We start from the raw sequence: 9,700 nt of genomic DNA on the forward strand, positions 1-9,700 counted from the left end.
TAGGCATATAAATATGATGTGTACCTCAGAAGCACATACAATAAACAAATTATGTGGGAGAGAAAAACATCTAAATAATAAAACCAAATACGAGTGACATAAAACTTTTTATAGAAATGATCTAAAACTCTTAGGGGCTTCGTGCGGTTTTAAAAATATTTGGCCAGTACCTGGTGTGTTTTTATCCATAATTTACTACATATGGAACCTTCTTAAGTAATTCAACTCAAAAGGACTACTTAATATAATTATTAAAAGGTTAGTTTAGTTAAATGAAAACCGGTAAGAAATTATTTGTCCCATTCATAATTTTTACACAGAAGTAAATGTAGATAGATATAGATATAGATATCTAGTCCTATTTCAAATTAAGTTTATGATGGCCTCTGGTAAACCCAAATCTAATCTTCAATATTTCTTACATCCAATCAGCCAAATCAATCTCTATCATTTCTCACATCTTTTTCCGTATCATGTATACACACTTTTTATAAATTAAAGGATATGCAATAGATTATGCTTTCAGTGTATATAAAAAGCAACAAATATTTTCAAGGTTCTAATATTTTAAAGCATTGAAACATGCACATAAAGAGAACAAGTGAAGCAACAAGTCATGGAGCATACTTTTATCAGTCAAATTCATGGTAATATGAAACTAGAGAACATATGAGGTCTTTAAATCATTACGAGAAACTTAATGTAGAAAATTTTCTCACTGCTAACACTTAACCTATAAACCTCACATTCTTCTCGTTCTTGTTCCTTAGACATGTGGGAAATCAATGACCATTGATAATTTACCTTGGCTTATCCAAAGTCATTGATTTGTTGATTAAAACGTAGAGTTCAAAGAGCAAACAAACATATTACATCAGAATGATCCTATTATTTGTTGCACTATAATTAGTATATTCCATGGCCAAGTTTATTCACTTGAGTCGCACAAAATAAAATTACATGCTACATATATGGGCTCTGGCACTTGTTCTATTTGAAGAGATAGCATAAATGCATAAAGAGAACACGTAGAGCCAAACATGGAGCATGCTTTTATAATTCAAATTCATAATAAGATGAAAACAAGAGAACATAGCATGAGACCTTTGAATCATTAAGAGTACCTGGCTACCTGCATGCAGACAATTATGGTGTTGCACAACACCTACCTTATAAACCTCACATTCGTCTTGTACCTTACAAACATCCTCTGTGTAGATTGCAAAATAAATTGACATGTATGGTTTAAAAGAGACGAGGGAAATCGATGATAATCATCACAAGAAAAGCTAACTACACTACAATAAAACGGCCCAAATTGTCCATCGCCATATAAATATGATGTGTACCTCAGAAGCACATACAACAAACAAATTATGTGGGAGAGAAAAACATCTAAATAATAAAACCAAATACGAGTGACATAAAACTTTTTATAGAAATGATCTAAAACTCTTAGGGGCTTCGTGCGGTTTTAAAAATATTTGGCCAGTACCTGGTGTGTTTTTATCCATAATTTACTACATATGGAACCTTCTTAAGTAATTCAACTCAAAAGGACTACTTAATATAATTATTAAAAGGTTAGTTTAGTCAAATTAAAAACGGTAATAAATTATTTGTCCTCTTCATAAATTTTACATAGAAGTCAATGTAGATAGATATAGATATGGATTTCTAGTTCTATTTGAAATTAAGTTTATGATGGCCTCGGGTAAACCCAAATCTAATCTCTAATATTTCTTACATCCAATCAGCCAAATCAATCTCTATCATGTCTCATATCTTTTTCTGTATCATGTACACCCACTTTTATAAATTAAAGGATATGCAATAGATTATGCTTTTGGTATATAAGAGCAACAAATATTTTCGATATTGTAATATTTTAAAGCATTGAAACATGCACATAAAGAGAACAAGTGAAGCAACAAGTCATGGAGCATACTCTTATCAGTAAAACTCATGGTACTGTGAAAGTAGAGAACATACGATGAGGTCTTTAAATTATTATGAGAAACATCATATAGAAAATTTTCTTATTGCTAACACTTAACCTTTGATGAACCTCAAGTTCTTCTCATTCTTGTTCCTTAGCTTATAAAGATTACCATTGATGACCATTGATAAAGATTACCTTAGCTTATCCAAAGTCATTGACTTGTCGACAACAACGTACAGTTCAAAGAACAAACATATATATTACATCAGAATGATCCTATTATTTGTTGCACTGTAATTAGTAGATTCCACAACCAAGTTTATACACTTGAGTAACACAAAATAAAATTACATGCGACATATATGGGCTTTGGCACTTTGTCTATTCAAAGAGATAGCACAAATGGATAAAGAGAACACATAAAGCCAGAAGTCATGTGGCATAATTTTATAATTCAAATTCGTAGGAAGATGAAAACAAGAGAACATACCATGAGGGCCTTTCAATCATTAACAGTACTTGTACACAGAAAATTATCGTATTGCATAAGAGTCACCTTATAAACCTCACATTCTTCTTGTTCCTTAGAAACGTCCTCTATGTAGATTGCAAAATAAATTGACATGTAGGGTTAAAAGAGAACGAGAGAGATCGATGATGATCATTAAAAGAAAAGCTGACTGCACTACAATAAAATGGCCCAAATTGTACATTAGCATGTAAATATGATGTGTATCTACCTCAAAGCACATACAACATACAAATAATATGGGAGAGAAAAGCATCAAACAATAAAAGCAAATATGAGTGACATAAGGCTTGTTACCGAAATGATCTAAAAATCTAAGGGACTTCGTGCGGCTTTTAAGATATTTGGCCAGTAGCTGGTGCTTTTTCATCCATAATTTAATACATGTGGAACCTTCTTAAGTAACTCAACTCAAAAGGAGACCATTTTTTGAGTGATACAAGAAGAGGTTCACTGTAAGAAGAAAAGAAAACAAACCTAGAACGTAACAAGATTGCTAAATCTATCATAATTGGATGTGAGATACCATTTGGACAATTAATAGTGCACTATGTATTGAAGCTTGTTTGGCAAAACTTAACCATTTAAGAGCAGCAATATCAGAAACATCTCCACCCTTTCATACTAACTCGTAATTATTATTACGGTTAGCAAATTTACCACACAAATGCATGGGTCTAGACCTACGTTTGGGTCAAGTTTCGTAGAATTCTGAAAACGTTCAAAATTTAGCTGTTTTGCACGGTTTTATCCAAAGCAAGTTTGTTTCCCTTTTATACTAACTTGTAGTTATTATTACGGTTAGTAAAATTACCATACAAATGCAGGGGTCCAGTGTAGCACCCCCTTCGCTACAAGGGCTATATCTACGCTAAACGTCATACTTATACTAATCCTTGTGTTTATAAATATAAATGCACATAATAATTTAATCCATATGTATACGTAAACCCAACGTCATAACAAGCGTAATCAACCTACAACATCATATATGCACATCAAACACCACAAGTAGTCCATCATAAGTAATCTCCATGCTTACGTTCTCTTTATACAACAAAATGTGTTTTGTACTCTAACTGACAAAGAGGAGAAAACAACATACTGGCCCGACCTGCCTGAGTATAGCGCGTAGAACTATTCTTCAACAGTCAGACACCTCAAAGTCTACTCCTAAAAGAAAATGTCAGCAGAAGGATGAGCCTTCCACTCAGTAAGTAAATAACCAGCCCTATCTATATATGTATATTAAACACAACCCAAATAAGATAAGTAGGCAACATGCATGGAATACAGTCAATTAAATTCCAACATAATCAATTGTAGTACACCACACAGCTATCTCATAATAAAACAATCAATTAAACTTCCTTTTTCCTAGTTTGCTTGCTAGAAGGTGATATTGTGTGTTTCCCGTCAACTCAATCTTACTGTTATATAAGTTTAAGTGAATTCCCTTGACAGCCGGCCATCAATCTCATTTCGCATCATAGCTCTTTTATTTCACATCACACCTCTTTTACATCGCAGCATCACTCTTTTCATATCACATCTTTTTCATATCGCATCATCACTCTTTTCATATCATTTCGCCTTATAGACTTTTCAACACATCAATGGGTATTCATACCACAATTACATTTAATTTCCACCGCTCCCTCATTTCCATATATCACCATTCTTGTAAGCAACTAGTAACATAAAACAATATATCAACATATTCTCATTTTCAGACATCCACAACACATCAAACAACAAACATAATATTTCAATGTATTTTCTCATTCCACGTACACAATATCGTCAATCAAATCAAATTATTCACCACTCATATATTTTCAAATAAATCAATGTCAACATCAACCATAAATTCATATAGTAGTAATACCACAAATAAAGAGCACAAATAAAGAGGACATATATAGATAATACTAATTATTTACTTATCTCAACTTTAGAACGCTTTTAGCTATCCAATAGGTAGTGATTCGGTCTTTTCACTCTACCCACGTATCCTATAATGAGTTATACCACATTATCTCCAACACAAACATATAAATATCGCAAACAAACTTTTTTTTTTCAAATTGTTGTTTTATTTTATGATTAAAACCTTCAATTACTCTTTATTTAAAGATTTCAATTAAGTTGATCAATATATCCTTATTACTTTTCACTCCTACTATTTATAGTCTAAATAGGATATTGGTCCTTCAAAAATCAAAGTATAACAAATTTCATCCCAAATTCTTTTCAACATAAAATAATTAAATGATATGCTATTTTTAGTCTAGATAAATTTTAATAAATATGTAAATTGTTAGTATAAAATTAATAATAAATTAATATGTTTTCTTTTTTGTTAAGAATTTACTTGTCAATATTTTTCCTCGCTCCATTATATAAGTGTTTTTGAATATATATTAGCCATCAAGGCATGTCGTTTTTGCTTGTGCATAATACATAAACTTTTACATTTGAAAGTATATTATAAATATATATATAAAATATATTAATTGGACAATATGGAGTTAATATGAATTTGAAAAGTTTAATAAATTAGTTATTTTATTAGTTGAAAAATTGAAGGACATTTTTAAAATAATAAAAAATTGATGCAATGGTATCAAAACTGTCCCTTTCTTGTCTACTTCTCACTGTTGTTTCCGTAACTTCTAAACACTTTTGGACCCATATCACCTTTCCGTTAGACATTTTAACACAAAATGAGCATGTGGCATTATGGCCTTTATAATTTTGGTTCTATATTTGATTATAAAATTCTTACTTTTTGATCCATATTTTTCAAAAAGTAACACTTTTGATCCCATATACTATATACAAAAATGTGCCATTGGTGACCTTTTCCATTAGATATCTAACGAAAATGTGTCATTAGACCAAAAATACTACTTTTTGAAAGTTATGGAATCAAAAATGATAATCCCGTACCAACAAGACCAAACGTGAAAAGACTCTGAATTATGGAATGTACAATGCTATTTCCCCACTGTTCAATCAACTTTTTTACTTTATTAATACAATAACACACTAATACTTTATATATATATATATATATATATTAAAATTTATTTAAAACAAATATCATATAGTTTAATTAGTTTGATGTTGAATAAATTTTGTATTACATTTGTTAAAATTTTTACTTTGGAGGAGCCAAAGTACTAAAGTAGTGTATACACCAATACGGCGGAAATGAATTTATTCTTTTATTTAGACATAAGGTTATTTTTGTCTATTTAAGCTGAATTTTAAAATATTCTATAAAATTTTAAAAATATTCTCTAAGATATATAGCTGTCATTAATTACATAAATTTTTTGAAAGAAATTAGAATTAGTTATATGTTATGTGGTAAGAATGTAGAAGTGCATTACAACCGAGAGAATATAGCATGTCAAAATTTTAAAGTACTCTTAGATTGCATGCCATAAATCATAGATAACATAATGAGAATTATGGTGAAAACATGATATATTCTTATTTATCGGGATTTGTACAATTTGATAAACTGATCTAATTGTGTCGAAATAGAAATTTTGAACATTTAATCAAAATTTCTTATACTAACTGGACAAAATTTTATCCTCTATTCAGTACCCGAGAAATATAGCATGTCAAAATTTTAAAGTACTCTTAGATTGCATGCCATAAATCATAGATAACATATGAGAATTATGGGTGAAAACTTGATATATTCTTATTTATCGGGATCTGTACAATTTGATAAACTGATCTAATTGTGTTGAAATAAAAATTTTGAACATTAAATCAAAATTTCTTATACAAACTGGATAAAATTTTATCCTCTATTCAGTTTGAGGCTTTTTAAAATTTTAATTTTCAATTCATTTTGGTTTTCAGTACCGAACTAAACTGAACACTAATTCTTTTATACCTAATACATTGAACTATGAATTTATATTTTTCTTGTTTATCAAAATTTGCTTAACATACATTAAATTGAGTTTGACAAAAAAATTGATAAATTATCAAATCAAATAATTTGATTCAATATACAAATATTTTATACCAAATTTCTTCTATTGTACTGAATGCAGACGCGTTCCTACCTATCAATTTAAGGACTAGCTACAAGTATCTTCTCATTTTAGACTAAAAGAGGACTTCAGGGAAAGAAAGGAAAAGAGAAGTGAAAGAAGTGCTAGAAATTGAAAACGGGTTTCATGCGATAGAGTAAATTTAGATGTTTTGCACGATTTTATTAAACCAAGTTTATTTTCCTTTTATACTAACTTGTAGTTAATATTACACTTAGCAAATTTACCACACAAATGCATGGGTCTAGACCTACGTTTGGGTCAAGTTTCGTGGAATTCTGAGAACGTTCAAAATTTAGTTGTTTTGCACAGTTTTATTAAAACAAGTTTGTTTCTCTTTTATATAAACTTGTATTTATTATTACGTTTAGCAAATTTACCACACAAATGCATGCGTATAGACCTACGTTTGGGTCAAGTTTTGAGGAATTCTGAGAACGTTCAAAATTTAGCTGTTTTGCATGATTTTTCTAAAGCAAGCTTGTTTTCCTTTTATACTAATTTGTAATTTTTATTACGCTTAGCAAATTTACTACACAAATGCATGGGTCTAGACCTACGTTCGGGTCAAGTTTCATAGAATTCTGAGAACGTTCAAAATTTAGTTGTTTCGCACGGTTTTATAAAAGCAAGTTTGTTTCCCTTTTATACCAACTTGTAGTTATTATTACGTTTAGAAAATTTACTACACAATTGCATGGGTCTAGACCTACGTTTGGGTCAAGTTTCAAAAAATTCTGAGAACGTTCAAAATTTAGCTGTATGGTACTGTTTTAATAAAACAAATATGTTTCCCTTTTATACTAATTTGTAGTTATTATTACGCTTAGCAAATTTCACACACAAAGGCATGGGTCTAGACTTACGTTTGGTCAAATTTCGTGGAATTTTGAGAACGTTCAACATTTAGCTGTTTTGCACGATTTTATTAAATCAAGTTTATTTTCCTTTTACACTAACTTGTCAAGAAATCCTGAGAACGTTCAAAATATAGGTTTTTGATACTGTTTTATTAAAACAAATATGTTTCTCTTTTATACTAATTTGTAGTTATTATTACGCTTAGTAAATTTACCACACAAATGCATAGGTCTAGACATAGGTTTGGTCAAGTTTTGCGGAATTCTGAGAACTTTCAAAATTCAGATGTTTCGCACGATTTTATTAAATCAAATTTATTTCTCTTTTATACTAACTTGTAGTTATTATTACACTTAGCAAATTTACCACACAAATGCATGGGTCTAGATCTACGTTTAGGTCAAGTTTCGTAGAATTCTTAAAACGTTCAAAATTTAGTTGTTTTGCACGGTTTTATTAAAACAAGTTTGTTTTCCTTTTATACTAACTTGTAGTTATTATTACATTTAGCAAATTTACCACACAAATGCATGCATATAGACCTTCGTTTGGATCAAGTTTCGAGGAATTCTGAGAAAGTTCAAAATTTAACTGTTTTGCACGATTTTTTTAAAGCAAGTTTGTATCCCTTTTATACTAATTTGTAGTTTTTATTACGCTTAGGAAATTTACCACACAAATGCATGGGTCTAGACCTATGTTTGGGTCAAGTTTCGTGAAATTCTGAGAACGTTCAAAATTTAGCTGTTTTGCACAGTTTTATTAAATCAAGTTTGTTTCCCTTTTATACTAACTTGTAGTATTGTTACCATTAGCAAATTAACTACACAAATACATTGGTCTAGACCTACGTTTGGGTCAAGTTTCATGAAATTTTGAGAACATTCAAAATTTAGTTGTTTTGCACGGTCTTATTAAAGAAAGTTTGTTTTCTTTTATACTAACTTGTAGTTATTATTACGCTTAGCAAATTTATCACACAAATTCATGGATCTAGACCTACGTTTGGGTCAAGTTTCAAGAAATTCTGATAAAACATAGTTGTTTTGCACGATTTTATTAAAAGCAAGTTTGTTTCCCTTCCATACTAACTTGTAGTTATTATTACGCTTAGCAAATTTATCACACAAATGCATGGGTCTAGACCTACGTTAGGGTCAAGTTTCGTGCAATTATGAGAACGTTCATAATTTAGTTGTTCTGCACGGTTGTATTAAAAAAAGTATGTTTCCCTTTAATACTAACTTGTATTCATTGTTACGCTTAACAAATTTACCACACAAATGCATGGGTCTAGACCTACGTTTGGGTCAAGTTTCGTGGAATTCTGAGAACGTTCAAAATTTAGCTGTTTTGGAAGGTTTTATTAAAGCAAGTTTTTTCCTTTTTATACTAACTTGTAGATATTATTACGCTTAGCAAATTTACCACACAAACACATAGGTCTAGTCCTACGTTTGGGTCAAGTTTCGTGGAATTCAGAGAACGTTCAAAATTTAGTTGTTTTGCACGGTTTTATTAAAGCAAGTTTATTTCCCTTTTATACTAACTTATAGTTATTATTACGCTTTGCAAATTTACTACACAAATGCATAGGTCTAGACCTACGTTTGGTCAAGTTTCGCGGAATTCTGAGAACTTTCAAAATTTAGATGTTTTGCACGATTTTATTTACGCCTAGCAAATTTACCACACAAACGCATAGGTCTAGTCCTATAGTTATGTCATGTTTCATGGAATTCAGAGAACGTTCAAAATTTAGTTGTTTTGCACGGTTTTATTAAAGCAAGTTTATTTCCCTTTTATACTAACTTATAGTTATTATTACGCTTTGCAAATTTACTACACAAATGCATGGGTCTAGACCTACATTTGGGTCAAGTTTCGTGGAATTATGAGAACGTTCAAAATTAGTTGTTTTGCATCGTCTTATTAAATCAAGTTGGTTTTCTTTTATATTAACTTGTAGTTATTATTAAGCTTAGCAAATTTACTATACAAATGCATGGGTCTAGACCTACATTTGTGTCTAGTTTCAAGAAATTCTGAGAATGTTCAAAACGTAGCTGTTCGGTACTGTTTTATTAAAACAAATATGTTTTCCTTTTATACTAATTTGTAGTTATTATTACGCTTAGCAATTTTACCACACAAATGCATGAGTCTAGACCTACGTTTGGTCAAGTTTCATGGAATTATGAGAACATTCAAAATTTAGTTGTTTTGGCGATTTTATTAAATCAAGTTTATTTCCCTTTTATATAACTTGTAGTTATTATTACACTT

The sequence above is a fragment of the Sesamum indicum genome, unplaced genomic scaffold (assembly GCF_000512975.1).
Source record: "Sesamum indicum cultivar Zhongzhi No. 13 unplaced genomic scaffold, S_indicum_v1.0 scaffold00142, whole genome shotgun sequence".
Taxonomy (NCBI): Eukaryota; Viridiplantae; Streptophyta; class Magnoliopsida; order Lamiales; family Pedaliaceae; genus Sesamum; species Sesamum indicum.